Here is a 20,663-nt window from a genome sequence, read left to right as displayed (position 1 = left end):
ACAGGAGAGAAAAGTGATGGGGAGAGATAGTTGGAGACAGAAAGGCAGTAGGTGACAGGCAGTGGGATCTATATATGGGACACCTGTCTAGATGGGAATGGGGCAGAGAGATGGGGGGAGGGGGAAACACTAGGCTGTAGAAGGGGGTACACTGGGCTGAATGAGGGGATGTTCTTGCTGAGGGGCAGTGAGATGGGGCAGGGGGCTGGGAGAGGGGAGACACTGGGCAGGCAGGGTGGTAGATACTGGGATAAGGGAGTTAGTGAGATGGTGGGGGACACTGGGCTGGATTGGGGGGCCCAGGGCACTATGAATGGGGAGGCACTTGGCAGGATGGGAAGGGAGCAGTGAAAGGGGTAACACTGGGCTGGTGAGGAGGGATCAGTATATCTAGACTCACTGGGGGGTTCTAGATGAGGGAGCAGTGAGATGGGAACAGTGGGCTGGTTGGGGAGGGAATGGGAAACATTGGGCTGGCAGGATGGGAGATATTGGGGCTGGGGGCAGTAATGGTGGGGGCACCAGGCTGGAGAAGGGGGCAGACACTGAGAGAGCACTGGTCTGCTGCTGTTTCTCTCTGGCCCTGCACATGCGAGTGCAGCACCGCACACTCACTCAGTAGCCCTTCCCCAGTGTCCCTGCACCCTACCTGCTTCCTCGGTCCCCAGCTCAGCTCAATCACCCCTGCACCGCCAACTCTGTGCAGGGATCTGTCTCCTGGTGGCGGGTCCGGCTTGCTCCATCAGGTGGCGGCGTAATCCAAGACGCAGCGACATTGGCGGCTCTCACTCCCCCACTCCCCCGCAATCATCGTTCCGCGGAGCCCCTCCACCCCCGTGTACTAGGGCAGCCAGGGAGAGGGTGACTCGAAAGTCCGGATTAAGCCCAGCCCGCGAATCAGAATGCAGGAGGCGGAGCTGGGCTGATCGTGTAGCAACAGGAAGGAGGGACTGACAGCCGGCAGCCTCATTGTGCAGTGCATTGAAAAAAAAGCACCTCCTAAATGACAGGGGGGGCACGTGCCTTGGTGCCCCCCCCCCCTGAATCCGCGTATGGTGCCCCTTACACATTTGCCCACTATATAAGTGCCCCTGACACATTTGCCCACTGTAGAAGTTCCCCTTACATATTTTGCCCACTTTAATACTTCCCCTTACATATTAATCTAATCAAAGTACTGTATTTATGTAAACATCAAGGGGATGATTCTGCACCAGCAAAGATATAGGGGTATATGCAATAGCGGGCGAATTGGCAAAATAGGCGAATTCCGGGCCGTTTTCGCCTCCAAAAATCAATTCGCCTATGCAGTGCAGTCATTTTTCGCAAAAAAAACGTCCCGTCAAAATTCGCCTTTTCTCAATTCGCCTTTTTCCGAATTCGCCTTTTCTGCAATGGTACAGATGCTGCAATTCGCCTCCAGCATATTCAATTCAAGTTTGGAAATTCGCCTGCAGTGCTTTTAGACAGCAAATTCGCGATTTTCACTCCGCCACACTTTGGAGGGTGAAAACAAATAAAAAATTTTTAAACATGTTTTTTTTGTGTTTTTTTTTTTAGGAATAGCAGATCTATTTATATTAGAAGGGATTAGGTTTTTTTTTTTTTTTTGGGGGAGGCACAAATATTATTTATATATTTTTTAAAATAATATTTTTTTTTTTTATTTTTTTTTTATTGCTGGAACGGTAAAATCCGGGAAAAAAATGGCGTGGGGTCCCCCCTCCAAAGCATAACCAGCCTCGGGCTCATTGAGCTGGTCCTGGTTCTAAAAATGCGGGGGAAAAATTGACAGGGGATCCCCCGTATTTTTAAAACCAGCACCGGGCTCTGCGCCTGATGCTGGTGCCAAAAATACGGGGGACAAAACGAGTAGGGGTCCCCCGTATTTTTAACACCAGCATCGGGCTCCACTAGCTGGACAGATAATGCCACAGCCGGGGGTCACTTTTATACAGTGCCCTGCGGCCGTGGCATCAAATATCCAACTAGTCACCCCTGGCCGGGGAACCCTGGGGGAATGGGGACCCCTTCAATCAAGGGGTCCCCCCCCCCCCAGCCACCCAAGGGCCAGGGGTGAAGCCCGAGGCTGTCCCCCCCCATCCAATGGGCTGCGGATGGGGGGGCTGATAGCCTTTGTGTTCAAAAAAAAAGATATTGTTTTTTCCATTAGTACTACAAGTCCCAGCAAGCCTCCCCTGCAAGCTGGTACTTGGAGAACCACAAGTACCAGCATGCGGGAGAAAAACGGGCCCGCTGGTACCTGTAGTTCTAATGGAAAAAAAATACCCAAATAAAAACAGGACACAGACACCGTCGACAGTAAAACTTTATTACACACTGCCGACACACACATACTTACCTATGTTCACACGCCGACATCGGTCCTCTTCTCCATGTAGAATCCCGGGGTACCTGAAAATAAAAGATCAATTATACTCACCTCAACAGGCTCCAGAGATAAATCCACGGACTTGGCAAAAAAAGAAAGCGCATTTACCCGCACCAAAAACGGACTGAAAGGTGTCCCATGCTGACACATGGGACACCTATCCACGATTAAGATCTGTCAGTGACAGTTGTCACTGACAGGTCTCTAAGCCAATCAGGAAGCGCAACTTCGTTGCGCTAACCTGATTGGCTGATCGCTGTGACAGCGCATCGCACAGCTCCCTCCATTATATTCAATGGTGGGAACTTAGCGGCTAGCGGTGAGGTCACCCGCCGGTCAGCGGTGACCGGCGGGTGACCCCACCGCTAGCCGCTAAGTTCCCACCATTGAATATAATGGAGGGAGCTGTGCGATGCGCTGTCACAGCGATCAGCCAATCAGGTTAGCGCAACGAAGTTGCGCTTCCTGATTGGCTTAGAGACCTGTCAGTGACAACTGTCACTGACAGATCTTAATCGTGGATAGGTGTCCCATGTGTCAGCATGGGACCCCTTTCAGTCCGTTTTTGGTGCGGGTAAATGCGCTTTCTTTTTTTGCCAAGTCCGTGGATTTATCTCTGGAGCCTGTTGAGGTGAGTATAATTGATCTTTTCTTTTCAGGTATCCGTGGATTCTACATGGAGAAGAGGACCGATGTCGGCGTGTGAACATAGGTAAGTATGTGTGTGTCGACGTATGAAATAAAGTTTTACTGTCGACGGTGTGTGTGTCCTGTTTTTATTTGGGTATTTTTTTCCCAGTAGTACTACAGGTACCAGCGGGCCCGTTTTTCTCCCGCATGCTGGTACTTGTGGTTCTCCAAGTACCAGCTTGCAGGGGAGGCTTGCTGGGACTTGTAGTACTAATGGAAAAAACAATATCTTTTTTTTTGAACACAAAGGCTATCAGCCCCCCCATCCGCAGCCCATTGGATGGGGGGGGACAGCCTCGGGCTTCACCCCTGGCCCTTGGGTGGCTGGGGGGGGGGGACCCCTTGATTGAAGGGGTCCCCATTCCCCCAGGGTACCCCGGCCAGGGGTGACTAGTTGGATATTTGATGCCACGGCCGCAGGGCACTGTATAAAAGTGACCCCCGGCTGTGGCATTATCTGTCCAGCTAGTGGAGCCCGATGCTGGTGTTAAAAATACGGGGGACCCCTACTCGTTTTGTCCCCCGTATTTTTGGCACCAGCATCAGGCGCAGAGCCCGGTGCTGGTTTTAAAAATACGGGGGATCCCTGCCCGATTTTTCCCCTGCATTTTTAGAACCAGGACCAGCTCGATGAGCCCGAGGCTGGTTATGCTTTGGAGGGGGGACCCCACGCCATTTTTTTTTCGGGTTTTTCCCCGTTTTTTCCCGTTTTTTAAAATCGCGGTAAAATCCGCAAAATCGGCCGATTTTCGCCCGCGACTCTGGCGAATCCGTTTTTCATTGCATATGGTGAATTCCGGAAGCCACCTTCCGGAATTCACCTGGCGAATTTGGTCGAATTGAAAAAACGGCGATAATTGCCGCGATTTCGCCCGCTATTGCATATACCCCATAGTGAGAATAATAAATAACCAGAAATATCAAATCAATGAGAGTAGCTCATACTTATCGGTTCTGGTGGTGCACCCAAAGTCAAACAGTAAGGTTACTATGTAAATTTTTAAAGAAGAAGAAATACTATTTTGTGGGTGCACTCTTTTTAGATATCAGTAAAGTTTAAAACATACCTTTATTATGGTCATCTAAAATTGACAGTGTATCCAAAATTTTCTAGACAAACAACATATAACATTTAAATTAAAATACGCATGGGCATACATCCACTATTATATGGTCAATTCCAGAAACAACTAGGTGGATCTGTAGACCCTGCTGCTCCGCCTATGCACTCTAAAATTATAACGGACCTCTGGTCAATATATTAGGACTCACATGAAATTCTTAGCATTGTAGCAGAATATTATAATTAATATATCCCTGAATGGGATTCCAATTCTATCACAAGATGAACTGCAACAGCACTACACAATGAGGACCACTGTTGGTTAATGGACTAGGAAGAATACCCCAGTGATGGTACCAGCCTGTAGTAAGGTAGAAGAAATAAACACTGATTCTGTTGTCAGCGTTAGGCACGGGGTAATCCCAATTGATATTCTACTGCACTCGGTATTCCAAGGGGGTCTCCCACCCTAGTACTGTCCAAGCCCACTCCTGCTTAGCTTCCAAGTTCAAATGGTATTGGGCGTGTTCCAGTGTGGTATGGTAGTAGATTAATATGTATCGCACCTCCCAGTGGATCACTGATGAGAGATCACTTGAAAAAGATAAACTGAGATAAATACAGTCAGAAGGAACAATGGGGGTCATTCCGAGTTGTTTGCTTGTTGCCGATTTTCGCAACGGAGCGATTAAGGCAAAAATATGCATGCGCATGGTACGCAGCGCGCATGCGCTAAGTATTTCAGCACAAAACTTAGTAGATTTACTCACGTCCGAACAAAACATTTTCATTGTTGAAGTGATCGGAGTGTGATTGACAAGAAGTGGGTGTTTCTGGGCGGAAACTGACCGTTTTCTGGGAGTGTGCGGAAAAACGCAGGCGTGCCAGGATAAAACGCAGGAGTGTCTGGAGAAACGGGGGAGTGGCTGTCCGAACGCAGGGCGTGTTTGTGACGTCAAACCAGGAACAAAACGGGCTGAGCTGATCGCAGTGTAGGAATAAGTCTCGAGCTACTCAGAAACTGCTAAGAATTATTTATTCGCAATTCTGCTACTCTTTCGTTCACAATTCTGCTAAGCTAAGATACACTCTCAGAGGGCAGCGGCCTAGCGTGTGCAATGCTGCTAAAAACAGCTAGCGAGCGAACAACTCGGAATGAGGGCCCATAGGTGGATCTACTGCCAATGTTAGGCGGGGGTAGAAATATCACCTCTGGATCACTGGTGAGAGTCCATGAACCAGAAAGAAGAAAAGTGGGAGAAAGAAAAGAAAGGACAAGCACAGAAGAAAAAGAGAAAAACACGAGAAAGGAAAGGAAATATACAGATTTAGTGTACCACGTACTGGAATGGGTGATTACTTAAATCTGGCAAAAACAGGATTTTGATACCTACCGGTAAATCCTTTTCTCCTAGTCCGTAGAGGATGCTGGGGTCCACTTCATGACCATGGGGTATAGACGGTCCTGCAGGAACCATGGGCACTGTTAAGACTTTTCATTGGGTGTGAACTGGCTCCTCCCTCTATGCCCCTCCTCCAGACCTCAGTTATAGGAACTGTGCCCAGGGAGACAGACATTTCGAGGAAAGGATTTACTTTAAACTAGTGGTGAGATACATACCAGCTCACACCTCAACCATGCCGCACAACATGGCATTCAACATAACACACGCCAACAGGCATGAACCAATTACAGCAACATTCTGAAATTAATATAACACAACTTGTGTAACTCTAATAACAAAACTGCAGGTAAAGTACGCACTGGGACGTGCGCCCAGCATCCTCTACGGACTAGGAGAAAAGGATTTACCGGTAGGTATCAAAATCCTGTTTTCTCATATGTCCTAGAGGATGCTGGGGTCCACTTCATGGGTCCACTTCATGACCATGGGGTTTATACCAAAGCTCCAGTACGGGCGGGAGAGTGCGGATGACCCTGCAGCACTGATTGACCGAACTTGAGGCCGCCCAGGATGAGCCCACCTTCCTAGTGGAATGGACCTTCACCGACGTCGGTAACAGCAATCCAGCCATAGTATGAGCATGCTGAATCGTACTTCTGATCCAACGCGCAATAGTCTGCTTGGAAGCAGGACACCCAATCTTGTTGGGAGCATACAGGACAAAGACTCTGTTTTCCGTATTCGAGTTGTTCTAGCGACATAAATCTTTAAAGCCCTAACCACATCTAGAGACTTTGACTCAGTGAACGTGTCAGTAACTACCTACTGGCACCACAATAGGTTGGTTTATGTGGAAAGATGAAACCACCTTCGGAAGAAAATGTTGACGAGTCCTCAACTCTGCCCTATCTTCATGGAAGATCAGGTAAGGGCTCTTGTGAGACAAGGCCCCCAATTCAGACACCCGCCACGTGGATGCCAATGCCAAAAGCATCACCACTTTCCAAGTGAGAAACTTCAACTTTATCTCTTGTAGAGGCTCAAACCAATCTGACTGGAGGAACTGCAACACCATGTTAAGGTCCCATGGTGCCACTGGAGGCACAAATGGAGGCTGGATGTGCAGAACCCCTTTCACGAAGGTCTGAACCTCTGGAAGAGAGGCCAATTGTTTTTGAAAGAACACTGATAAGGCTGAAATTTGGACTTTGATTGATCCCAATCGTAGGCCCGCCTCCACATCAGCCTGCAGAAAATGGAGAAAACGTCCCAACTCAAACTCTTCCGTAGGAGCCTTCTTGGATTCACACCAAGACACATATTTTCTCCAAATACCGTAGTAATGTTTCAACGTTACTCCTTTCCTGGCCTGAATAAGGGTGGGGATGACTTCCTTGGGAACACCCTTTCGGTGCTAGGATCCGGTGCTCAACAGCCATGCCGTCAAATGTAGCTGCGGTAAGTCTTGATACACACACGGCCCCTGCTGCAGCAGGTTCTCACGAAGAGGAAGAGGCCGAGGATGAGCAACTCCTGAAGATCGTGTCTGCTGAGGAAGTCTGCTGAGGAATGAAAATTGCCGACAGAGCCTTTACATGTCTTTCTGCCCAGAGGACGATCTGCCATTGCTGCTCTGCTTTTCGTTCCGCCCTGCCTTTTTATGCCCAACTGGATCTGCACGGGATGATCTTGAAGAAGATGTACCGCTTGTTGAAGACCGTTGTAAATGGCTCTCAATTCCAGCACGTTTATGTGAAGGCAGGCTTCCTGACTTGACCATTTCCCCTGGAAGCTTTCTCCCTGAGTGACAGCTCCCCAGCCTCAGAGACTTGCATCCGTGGTTACCAGGAGCCAGTCCTGAATCCCGAACCTGCGTCCCTCTAGTAGGTGAGAACTGTGTAGCCACCACAGGAGTGAAATCCTGGCTTTTGACGACAGGATTATCTTCCGGTGCATGTGTAGGTGGGATCCCGACCACTTGTCCAACAGGTCCCACTGGAATACCCTGGCATGGAACCTGCCAAACTGTATGGCCTCGTAGGCCGCCACCATCTTTCCCAACAACCGAATGCACTGATGGATCGACACACTCGATGGTTTCAATATCTGTTTTACCATTTTCTGGATTTCCAGAGCCTTTTCTACCGGAAGAAATACTCTCTGAACTTCTGTGTCCAGAATCATCCAGAGAAAAGACAATCTTGTCGTCGGTTCCAACTGTGACTTTGGATAATTTATGATCCAACCATGTTGTTGGAGTACTGACAGGGAGAGTGTGATGTTTTATAACAACTGCTCCCTGGATCTCGCCTTTATCAGGAGATCGTCTAGATAAGGAATTATATTGACTCCTTTTTGACGCAGGAGAACCATCATCGCCGCCATCACCTTGGTGAATACCCTCAGCGTTGTGGAGAGACCGAAAGGTAACATCTGGAATTGGTAATGGCAATCCTGGACCGCGAATCTGATAAGCCTGGTGAGGAGGATAAATGGGAAGATGCAGGTAAGCATCTTTTATGTCTACAGACACCATGTAGTCCCCCTCCTCCAGACTGGAAATCACTGCCCTCAGTCATTCCATTTTGAACTTGAATCGTTTCAAGTAGAGATTCAGATTTTTCAGGTTTAGGATCGGTCTGACCGAGCCGTCCGGCTTCGGAACTACAAAAAGGCTTGAATAAAACCCCTCCCCTTGTTGTGACAAAGGTACCAGGACTATGACCTGATCCTGACATAATTTTTGGATTGCCGCTGTTACTTCCCTTTCTGGAAGAGAAGCTGGCAAGGTCGATTTGAAAAATCGGCATGGGGGAACGTCTTGAAACTCCAGCTTGTATCCCTGGGACACTATTTGCAACACCCAGGGATCCAGGCCAGACAGAATCCAACCTTGGCTGAACAGTTTGAGACGTGCCTCCAGCCGAGCGGCCTCCCGCAAAGGAGACCCAGCGTCATGCTGAAGATTTGGCAGAAGTAGGGGTAGACTTCTGCTCCTGGGAACCTGAAGCTGCTGTGGACTTCTTTCCCTTTCCTCTTCCCCTATCCGCAAAGAAGGGAGAACCTCACGCTATTTTGTATTTATTGGGCCGAAAGGACTGCATGTGCGGGTGATATGTCTTTTTTGCCGGTGCAGGCACAGAGACAAAAATGTTGACTTACCTGCGGTAGCCGCCGAGACTAACGCATCCAGTCCATCGCCAAATAAGGCCTCACCTTTATATGGGAGAGCCTCCATATTTCTTTTGGAATCTGCATCCGCGTTCCACTGGCGAATCCACAACGCCCGCCAAGCCAATACTGCCATGGTAGCGGCTTGTGAACTCAAGAGTCCAATATCTTTCATCGCCACTAGCATGTACGCGGCAGCGTCTTTGATATTCCCTAACTTAAGGAGTATCTCATCTTTATCAATTTCTGATAACACGCTTTCTGACCATTCTTCAATAGCGCGACTCACCCACGCGCAAGCAATTGTGGACCTGAGCAGCGTACCATTGGCAACATAAATGGATTTCAATGTAGTTTCCATCTTTCAGTCTGCCGGCTCTTTTAGTGAAGCCGTGCAAGGTTCAGGGAGAATTACCTTCTTTGTCACCCTGGACAGTGCACTGTCTAACACAGGGGGTGACTCCCATTTTTTCTTGTCCTCCACCGGGAAAGGATAAGCTATCTGAATTCTCTTGGGAAAACGAAATTCTTTTCGGGATTCACCCACATCCCTTCAAAGAGTGTATTAAGCTCATGGGAAGGAGGGAAAGTGACCTTAGATTTCTTTTCTTTATAGAAATAAGTCTTCTCTTGAGGTACAGGAGTGGCTTCCGTGACTTCCAGAACTTCCCTTATATCCACAATCATATATTGTATATTTTTTGTCAATTTATGATCTATTTCTCTGGAGTCACTATCGTCGACACTTCCTTGTGTTGTGATTTTTCAGAGACGCGCAGAGGCATCACACAGCGTGGAGGCAGGTACTTTGCAGCTCTGTGGTACAACAGTCCCCCCGCAGCGCTTTTTAACCCATGCAGCCCTTGGACAAATGAGAAGGTGAGGGAGCTTTTAAGCATTAGAGGGGAAGAGGAGATCATGCGCCAAATCACAGGTACCGTAAAGGATGCCCAGATATACCACAACATAGCGAGGACCCTGGCCTCGCGGGGCATCATCCGTAGCCAACAAGTGGTGAATAAACTGAAAACGCTAAAAAAAACAGTTTAACCGCATCATGACCACAACCGGAACAAAAGTCAGATTTTCTGTGACGAGCCGTCCTCTTCACATAGAGCCGCAAACCCCTCACAACATCCAAGGACTTTGATGTAATTGAGGAGTCAGTAGCTACTGGCACCACAATAGGTTGGTTGATATGAAAAGCCGACACAAGCTTTGGAAGGAACTGCTGACGCGTCCTGAGCTCAGCTCTATCTTCATGGAAGATTAAGTAGGGGCTTTTACAGGACAAAGCCCCCAATTCCGACACACGTCGAGCAGTAGCTAAGGCCAGCAAAGTGACAGCCTTCGGGCTGTCACACACGCGCCGGATTCTCCCGAATGGCAAAAAGCCGGACAAACTTTGTCCGGCTTTTTGCCATCCGGGAGAAACCAGCAGAGTCTCTCACACAGAACGGCTTTGAGACGTGTGTGATGCTGTGCGCATGCGCAGCATTAGACACGGCTTGGGAAAAAAACCATTGTGTGTGAAAGCTCCCCTTCACACACACGGTTTACTGGCTGCAAAGACGGCCCGGCGCTGGCGCGGCAGCCGGACCTTCCAGTGGATAGTTCCGGCTGCAACCCGGCAGCCGGGCCGGGACCGTGCCGTGTGTAAGGACACATTGCGCTCAATTTGTCTTTGCATCACTGCAGTGGTTAAAAGCCGGCCGGGTTTTTGCCGTGCGGCGCCAGCCGGGTAGTGTGTTTTAGCCCTTCCACGTGAGAAACTTGACCTCAGCATCCTGTAAAGGCTCAAACCAATCCGATTGCAGGAAATGCAACACCACGTTAAGATCCCAGGGTGCCGTCGGCGCCACAAAGGGAGGCTGGAAGTGCAGAACCCCTTTCAAAAAAGTCTGAACCTCAGGGAAGGCAGCCAATTGTTTCTAGAAGAAAATGGATAAAGCCGAAAACTGGACCTTTATGGATCCCAAACGCAGGCCCATATCCACACCTGCTTGCAGGAAGAGGAGAAACTGTTCCAGTTGAAACTCCACTACAGGAAATTTCTTGGATTCACACCAAGAGACATATTTTTTCCAAATGCGACAATAATGTTTAGACGTTACTCCCTTCCTAGCCTGTATCAGGGTAGGAATAACCTTGCTCGGAATACCCTTCCGAGCTAAGATCTAGCGTTCAACCTCCATGCCGTCAAATGTAGCCATGGTAAGTCTTGATAAGCAAATGGCCCCTGTTGCAGAAGGTCCTCTCGAAGAGGACGAGGCCTTGGATCTTCCAGCAATAGCTCCAGAAGAACACAACAAAATCCTGGCGCCTCTATTGAACAGAGAAAAATATAGCAGCTTTCCCAGGGGTAACTGGTTTATAAACCCCTCATAACAAGCGAAAATCGAAAAAACAATAGGAAAGCGCTAATTTAATCTATTTGTAGATTTTATTAAATCATTATTTCTTAAACAGACAATTTTTTATATACCGGCCAGTATACATAAAAATCAATCACATTTATTTAAAACATATATGCAGACAGTGACCTAAAAAACTATAATATACTGCACATCATGTCTCTGTTGAATGTCCTTAGGTGATACTTTGTATTACCTCCACTGGCAACACACTTGCTGTTTAGTGCACATGAAGTATGTAGCCAATGAAACATGCACTTGAAAAAGTCTTTCCTTTATACTTAGTGCTTGCCTTTTGTCTTTATATTGCCGTTAAATGACTTATTATTGAATATTATTAAATAACTTGGACGTCACATACGATAATTAAATGCATTCCTGCATAGCCATGCAATATACTTTCAGACAGTTCAGAGCTCTTATGCACAGATCACTCAGTGGGCAAACCTGTCACGACTCACAACAGGGTTATATGATCATCCTCCCGGCTACAGCTCTCACTCTCAGCCTTATTTGGAGTCCATGGATCACCTCACTTGTAATGATGTTCCTCCCGGCTGCTCGTTTACCCTCAGCCTTATCCGGAGTCTACGATCACTCGTCCACCTCTTATCCCCGTTTGCAGTGGGGTAAATTCTCAGCCGGTCGGCTCGTAAGTGTACACCACTTGATCCCGTCAGTGGGAGAAGATACCTTAATTACAATAGTTCTCATAAGAGATGCTGGAAGAACAATATCCCCAGGGGTCAGTTTGTCAGATTGAGGCGTAATTGTACCTCAATATCCACTTATCGGAAACAAGCAGAAAAACTTATGGAGTCATTTCAAGAACAGGGTTATCCACAGAATCTATTAGAGGCAGCAATGATAGAAGTAGAAGGAATTGATAGAGAGTCATTACTTAGACCAAGGGATTGTAGTCGGGCGGATAAGAAAAATGAGGATAGATGTGTAGCTTTTACCACAAAGTACAATAGTTGTGCTCATAAGATCAACCAAGTTATAAGGAAGAATACCTCACTGTTACTCCTAGATGAATACTTAAAACCACAGGTGAATCCAAAGGGATTCACTATTTTTAGAAAGGCGGGTAATTTGAGAAAAAAATTGGTGCCTAGCCACTATGTGAATAGAGAGAAACTGGAAATAGATATGCAAAATACATGGCTCCCGATCAAACCAATAGGATACCACAAATGTGGGAAAACAAACTGTTCATCCTGTAAAAATTTACCTAGGAAGAGTTCTAGTTTTCAGTCCTACAGAACAGGAGAAATATTCCCGATTGAGGAATTTATGAACTGCATGTCTACTTATATTGTTTATCTCATTTCATGTCAATGTGGTAAACAGTATATAGGCCGTACTACTAGGACTCTTCATGTTAGATATATGGAGCATAGGAGAAATATTATTAAAGGTGCAAAACATCCATTATCAGATCATGTCGTTAATTGTCAGAATTCTAAGGTTGTGTGCACTAAACAGCAAGTGTGTTGCCAGTGGAGGTAATACAAAGTATCACCTAAGGACATTCAACAGAGACTTGATGTGCAGTATATTATAGTTTTTTTAGGTCACTGTCTGCATTAAAGGTTTTAAATAAATGTGATTGATTTTTATGTATACTGGCCGGTATATAAAAAAATGTCTATTTAAGAAATAATGATTTAATAAAATCTACAAATAGATTAAATTAGCGCTAGATTGGTGTTATAAATATTTAATGTAGCTCTTTGAGTTTTTAGTGATTGTGTCTAAAAATAGGTGTAAGTGATGCTGCTATAGGGCGAGCTCAGATGGAGCTCTGATCTGATTAATGAGCCAAGCAATTGTGTACAAGTGCTGGTGACAGCTGTGGAAAGGAGGCGTGAGAAACATTACGCTAGCGCCAGCACGGGCCGTGGTAAATAACTGTGTATAAAAAGCTGTGCGGCCAGGGAGAGTGATTCACACTGAGGAAGCCGCCGAGGTCTTAAGGCGGGGAAACGCGTCTGTATCGTCTCCCACTGACGGGATCAAGTGGTGTACACTTACGAGCCGGCCGGCTGAGAATTTACCCCACTGCAAACGGGGATAAGAGGTGGACGAGTGATCGTAGACTCCGGATAAGGCTGAGGGTAAACGAGCAGCCGGGAGGAACATCATTACAAGTGAGGTGATCCATGGACTCCAGATAAGGCTGAGAGTGAGAGCTGTAGCCGGGAGGATGATCACATAACCCTGTTGTGAGTCGTGACAGGTTTGCCCACTGAGTACCATCACGCTGTGATTTTGATCTGTGCATAAGAGATCTGAACTGTCTGAAAGTATATTGCATGGCTATGCAGGAATGCATTTAATTATCATATGTGACATCCAAGTTATTTAATAATATTCAATAATAAGTCAGTTAACGGCAATATAAAGACAAAAGGCAAGCACTAAGTATAAAGGAAAGACTTTTTCAAGTGCATGTTTCATTGGCTACATAGTTCATGTGCACTAAACAGCAAGTGTGTTGCCAGTGGAGGTAATACAAAGTATCACCTAAGGACATTCAACAGAGACTTGATGTGCAGTATATTATAGTTTTTTAGGTCACTGTCTGCATATATGTTTTAAATAAATGTGATTGATTTTTATGTATACTGGCCGGTATATAAAAAATTGTCTGTTTAAGAAATAATGATTTAATAAAATCTACAAACAGATTAAATTAGCGCTTTCCTATAATAGCTCCAGAAGATCTGCGTACCAAGCCCTCCTTGGCCAGTCCGAAGCAATGAGGATCGCCTAAACTCTTGTTCTTTTTATTATTTTGAGAATCATTGGGATGAGTGGAAGTGGAGGGAACACGTACACTGACTTGAATACCCACGGAGATACCAGGGCGTCCACCGCCACTGCTTGTGGGTCTCTCGACCTGGAACAGTACCTCCGAAGCTTCTTGTTGAGATGGGTGGCCATCATGTCTATTTGACGTACTCCCCAAAGTCTTGTCACCTCTGCGAACACCTATGGATGAAGGCCCCACTCTCCTGGATAGAGATCGAGCCTGCTGAGGAAGTCCGCTTCCCAGTTGTCCACTCCAGGAATGAAGATAGCTGACAGCACCACCGCGTGCCTTTCTGCCCAGAGGAGGATTCTTGTCACCTCTGATATTGCAGCTCTGCTCGTAGTTCCGCCCTGTCGGTTTATGTAGGCCGCCGTCGCAACATTATCCGACTGCACTTGAATGGCCTGATCTTGCAGAAGGTGTGCTGCTTGTAGAAGACCGTTGTACACGACTCGTAGTTCCAGGATGTTTATTGGAAGAAAGGATTCCTGACTTGAGTACCTTCCTTGGAAGGTTTCCCCTTGGGTGACTGCGCCCCAACCTCAGAGACTTGCATCCGTGGTTAGAAGGATCCTGTTCTGAACCCCGAACCTGCGGCCCTCCAGAAGGTGAGGCACTTGCAGCCACCAGAGGAGCGAAATCCTTGCCTTCAGCCAGAGCCGGCCCTAACCAATATGATGCCCTAGGCAAGATTTTGGCTAGTGCCCCCTAGCACCACTGCTGGTTCTGCCTCTGACCTTGCACTTCTTTTCCAGAACCATCACCCCTCAGCCATAGCAGTCCTTATTTTGGTGTTTGTACCCCCTATATTTTAAATAGGAACAGTTCGCACATTTGGCGCACAGCCCAAAAAGGGGTGTGTTTTTGCTGGCAAGGGGCATGGCCACACAATAGTAACCCCAATTCCAAATACGCCACACAGTACTGCACTTTATTCACATTTGATCATGCGATAGTTTCCATAATTCATATTACATCCCACAGTAGTATCACTTTACCTTATAAACGTTACTCCTCACAGTAGAGCCCCTTATTCACATTACATCACACTGAATTGCTCCTTATTCACATTACACTACACCCTATTGCTCTTTATTCACATTAGACTACACAGTAGTGCCCTTTCTACACGCAACACCACATAGAAGAGCACCTTAAACACATAATTCCACACAGTAATGCCCCTAACACATATGAGACACCTTATTAATGTCCTTCTAAACATAATGTGCTTACACATTATGACAACCTTTATTAATGCCCTTTTACACATAATGTCCCTTACACATATGCCGCACATTATTAATACCCTTATACACATAATGACACACACAGTGCCTCCTACACATTTGCTGCACATTGTTAGTGCCCCTATACACATAATGACACATACAGTAGTACCCTGTTACACATACAGTATGCCACACATTATTAATGCCGTTATACATTTGTTGCACATTATTAATGCATTTTTACATGACACACATAATGCTCCTTACACATATTCCGAACACTACTGCACAACCAACCCACTCACATGCACACAGCACTCACACTGCCACTAACACTGTGACCTCTGCCTCTGCTTGGATACAGATGTGTCCTCATAAATATTGCCTCAGTGCTAACGTCGGGCAAATTTTTTAATGAAAATGCATCTTATTTGCATTGTTATGTGGCTAGGATGCACAAGCAGCTTCTGCTGATTAAAATGATATACAGCATGCCTTTATACTGTGTGAGACGGTGGCTGTATCTGCATATGAAATGCTACACACAGAATATAGGCATGCCGCATATAATTTTAATCAGCAGAAGCTGCTGATGCCCCTGGGCATATCAAATGCCCTAGGCAATTGCCTAGTTTGCCTATAGCTATGGCCGGCTCTGCCTTCAGCGACAGACGTATCCTCTGGTGCATGTGTAGGTGAGATCCCGACCACTTGTCTAGGAGATCCAGTTGGGATGACCGAGCATGAAATCTTCTGTACTGTAGAGCCTCGTAGGAGGCAACCATCTTCCCCAGAAGGCGAATGCACTGATGAACCGATACCCGGCTAGGCTTCAAGACATCCCAGACCATCGTTTGTATCACCAACACTTTCTCCACCAGTAGAAATACCCCCTGCACTTCTGTGTCGAGGATCAACCCTAGGAAAGACAATCTCCTTGTCAGCTCCAAATGTGACATTGAAATATTCAGGATCCATCCATGATCCCTGAGCAGTCTAGTCATAAGAGCAATGGACTACAACAACTTTTCCCTGGAAGATGTCTCTCTCAGCAGAACGTACAGATAAGGAATTTGTTCATTCCCTGCTTGCGGAGGAGTAGCCTCAGCTCTGCCATCACCTTGGTGAACACCCTCGGTATCGTGGAAAGGCCGAATGGCAGTGCCTGGAACTGATAGTGACAGACCAACAGTGCAAAACTGAGATAAACCTGATGTGACGGCCAAATCAGAATGTGGGGGTAAGCGCCCGATATCAAAGGATACCAGAAACTCCCCCTCCTCCAGCCCTGAGATCCCAGCTCTCAGAGACTCCTGTTTGAACAAGAATCCCCTCAAATAAGGGTTAATGACTTCAGGTTCAAACAAGGTCTGACCGAACTGTCCGGGTTCGGTATCACTGTATGGGTTGTAATAGTAACCCTTGCTTTCCAGATGAGATTGGACTGGAACAACGACATATGCCCTTTCCAACTTTGAATTGTTTCCTGTAGGATAGCCCTTCTCTGACAGCAAAACTGGTAAGCCTGATTTCAGAATCTGTCAGGTGGGAGTTCTAGAATCTTCACCCTGGAACACAATATCCTGTACCCAGGGCTCCAGGCCTGATGACGCCCATACTCGATTAAAAACTTTTTGAGTCTCGCTCCTACCTGTCTGATCTGCAGGCTGTGAGATCCACCGTCATGCTGAGGATTTGGAGGAAACAGAGCCAGGCTTCTTTTCCTGGAACCTGTAGGTCCAGGTTTTCTGGATTTTTCCCGACCCCCTCCGAAGAAAGTGATAGGGGCTTTGGACTTTGTACCCTTTGCGGTCCGAACGGACAGTCTTGTAGACGTAGAAAAGGAGTTTCTACGATGTCTGAGTGGCTGAGGGAAGAAGGGTCAACTTACCCGCGGTCGCCGTGTAGATCCACACATCCAATGCTTCCCCAAATAGATCCTGACCTGTGATGGATAGGTTCTCCATACTTTTTCCTGAATTCCGCCTCCGCAGACCAATGGCGCAGCCAGAGTCCCCTGCGTGTCTTTGCATTCAGATGACCCAGGTCCTTCATGGCCACCACCATGAAACCAGCAGAATCCTGTATGTGACGTAGAAACATTTCAATGTCACTTCTATCCATAGAATCTAATTCCTCTAGTAATGTGCCTGACCACTTTACTATGGCTTTAGAAATCCATGCATTGGCAACAGTGGGTCTTAACACCACTCCTGAAGCAGTGTATATGGATTTGAGCGTAGTCACAATCTTGTGGCTTGCCGGTACTTACGAAGCGGTAGACCCTTGACAGTCTAAATACAGAAGCGTCTACTATAGGGGGGTTTCCCAACTTTTCCTATCCTCTTCAGGGGAAATAAAAGGAACGAGAACCCTTTCAGGGATCTGGAATTTTTTTCTCCGGGCTTACCCAGAATTTTCCCAAATAATGCGTTGAATTCTTTAACGCCGGAAAGGTTCGGGAGTCTTTCTTATATGTATGTAAAGTAAGCCTCCTCGACCTGCTTGGGTGCTTTGTCATTAACGTAATACAACCCCAATGGCCTCAATCATGAGCTGCCTCACACCCCCACCTATCCCCATCACCGTACCCCGTATTAGAGACGGCATCTGTGTCGACTTGCATAATTTGGACAAGTGCACGCTCATTTGGGAATATCCCAGGGGAGTTTGATGCGGTATTGGGAACAGAAACAGACAAAACCACCACAGATGTTTACAAAACTTGTGTTTCAGTCTCATTATGAGCTACCCGAGATAAAATCTGGGATATCATTCCCTTAATTGAAGCCACCCCCAAAGGTTCGGATTCAGCAGGCTGAGACATTACATGGCATTCTTGCGTACATGGAATGGATTTCTCTGGAGAAGATACATACCTTGCAGCATAATACACATCGTCCCTGGACATGGTAATGTGAGAATTATGGGGACACACACAGGAAATTGTCAGACACAGTTTGCCCCAAGTACCTTCAGAGAGCCACAGAGATAATGTAACCAACCCCCACACAGCGCCCCAGTAGACAGTTATAAAATAACTGCCTGGCGCTGACTGTGCAACCTCAATTGATTATACAGTGCCAAAAGTGAATAAACACTCTCTCCCCCCCCTTCTATAACCCCCTGTACCTTACAGGGGTGGTCTTCTGTATGCCGAATGTCGGGATCCCGGCGCACAGTATACCGGCGCCGGAATCCCGACACCCGGCATACCGACAACTATTCTCCCCCATGGGGGTCCACGACCCCCCTAGAGGGAGTATAAAATAGTGTGGCGCGTGTATCGCGCCACCGTGCCCGCAGCGTGGCGAGCGCAGCGAGCCCCCAAGGGGCTCCTTTGCTCTCGCCACGCTGTCGGTATGCCGGCGGTCGGGCTCCCGGCACCGGTATGCTGGGCGCCAGGAGCCTGAGCGCCGGCATACCGTACGACACCCCCTTACAGGATAGCTGAAGTTATGTGGAGGGGCAGCGCTCCCCGTCAGCGTCTCTTGTGTGATCTGCAGGGAGAAAATGGCGCTGGTGAGCTGCTGGGTCCGCTCTGAGAAGCTCCGCCCCCTGAACATAGCGTGTCTTCCCGCACTTTGAAATCTTTATACTGGCCGGAGGTATGGTGCTAGCAGCGTTACCTCAGGGCGCCCCTCCTAGCGCTGCACTGTGTACCGCTGAGCCTCCGGAGCGCAGGGCCAGTACTGCGCTCCCACCCTGTTGCCGCCATCACACTCACCACCGGAATCTTCTGCCTCTGTTAGGGGGTGGCGGCATGCTGCGGGAGTGAGCGGTCGCCTCGGGCGGCTAACGATCATCACCCTCAGGAGCTCAGTGTCCTGTCAGCGGAGATAGTGGCCATTAACCTCTCTGGGTTGGACACTACTCCCCCCCTAAGTCCCACGAAGCAGGGAGGCTGTTGCCAGCAGCCTCCCTGTGTCTAAACACTCTTAGAAAAAAAATAAAACCAAAGAAGCTGTAGGAGCTCCCCTAGCTGTGACCGCCTCCTCCGGCACATTTTCTAAACTGAGTATGGTAGGAGGGGCATAGAGGTAGGAGCCAGCCCACACTATTAAACTCTTAAAGTGCCAATGGCTCCTAGTGGACCCATCTATACCCCATGGTACTAATGTAGACCCCAGCATCCTCTAGGATGTAAGAGAAATACCCATTGATACACAAGGGCCCTCATTCCGAGTTGTTCGCTCGCTAGCTGCTTTTAGCAGCATTGCACACGCTAAGCCGCCGCCCTCTGGGAGTGAATCTTAGCTTTGCAGAATTGCGAACGAAAGATTCGCAAAATTGCGAATAGAAATTTCTTAGCAGTTTCTGAGTAGCTCGACACTTACTCTGCCACTGCGATCAGTTCAGTCAGTTTCGTTCCTGGTTTGACGTCACAAACACACCCAGCGTTCGCCCAGGCACTCCCCCGTTTCTCCAGCCACTCCCGCGTTTTTCCCAGAAACGGAAGCGTTTTTTTCACACACACCCATAAAACGGCCAGTTTCCGCCCAGAAACACCCACTTCCTGTCAATCACACTCTGATCACCAGAACGAAGAAAAAATAAGAATTTACTTACCGATAATTCTATTTCTCGTAGTCCGTAGTGGATGCTGGGGACTCCGTCAGGACCATGGGGAATAGCGGCTCCGCAGGAGACAGGGCACAAAATTAAAAGTTTGACCACTAGGTGGTGTGCACTGGCTCCTCCCCCTATGACCCTCCTCCAAGCCTCAGTTAGGATACTGTGCCCGGACGAGCGTACACAATAAGGAAGGATTTTGAATCCCGGGTAAGACTCATACCAGCCACGCCAATCACACTGTACAACTTGAGATCTGAACCCAGTTAACAGCATGATAACAGAGGAGCCTCTGAAAAGATGGCTTCCAACAATAATAACCCGATTTTTGTAACAATAACTATGTACCAGTATTGCAGACAATCCGCACTTGGGATGGGTGCCCAGCATCCACTACGGACTACGAGAAATAGAATTATCGGTAAGTAAATTCTTATTTTCTCTGACGTCCTAAGTGGATGCTGGGGACTCCGTCAGGACCATGGGGATTATACCAAAGCTCCCAAACGGGCGGGAGAGTGCGGATGACTCTGCAGCACCGAATGAGAGAACTCCAGGTCCTCCTTAGCCAGGGTATCAAATTTGTAGAATTTTACAAACGTGTTCTCCCCTGACCACGTAACTGCTCGGCAGCGTTGTAATGCCGAGACCCCTCGGGCAGCCGCCCAAGGTGAGCCCACCTTCCTTGTGGAGTGGGCATTTACAGATTTTGGCTGTGGCAGGCCCTGCCACAGAATGCGCAAGTTGAATTGTGCTACAAATCCAACGAGCAATCGTCTGCTTAGACGCAGGAACACCCAGCTTGTTGGGTGCATACAGTATAAACAGCGAGTCAGACTTTCTGACTCCAGCCGTCCTTGAAATATATATATATATATATATATATATATATATATATTTTTAAG

At 47.5% G+C, this 20,663-nt stretch overlaps 1 protein-coding gene and 1 pseudogene across 1 annotated transcript in view; both read right to left on the bottom strand.

Annotated features, from left to right (window-relative positions):
- LOC134909061 (ribonuclease H1-like) overlaps positions 1-18,153 on the bottom strand; it is a 135,625-nt gene extending 117,472 nt beyond the window's left edge. The window contains exon 1 of the mRNA XM_063915473.1: positions 18,066-18,153. The gene's annotated coding sequence lies outside the window, so the exon portion shown is untranslated. The remainder of the gene's footprint in view (positions 1-18,065) is intronic.
- LOC134912240 (5S ribosomal RNA) lies at positions 4,577-4,696 on the bottom strand (annotated as a pseudogene).
- Positions 18,154-20,663: the final 2,510 nt, after the last annotated feature.

Source organism: Pseudophryne corroboree, chromosome 4 (assembly GCF_028390025.1).
Source record: "Pseudophryne corroboree isolate aPseCor3 chromosome 4, aPseCor3.hap2, whole genome shotgun sequence".
NCBI lineage: Eukaryota > Metazoa > Chordata > Amphibia > Anura > Myobatrachidae > Pseudophryne > Pseudophryne corroboree.
Note: the sequence above shows the minus strand (reverse complement) of the source record. Positions and strands in the feature narration are given on the sequence as shown.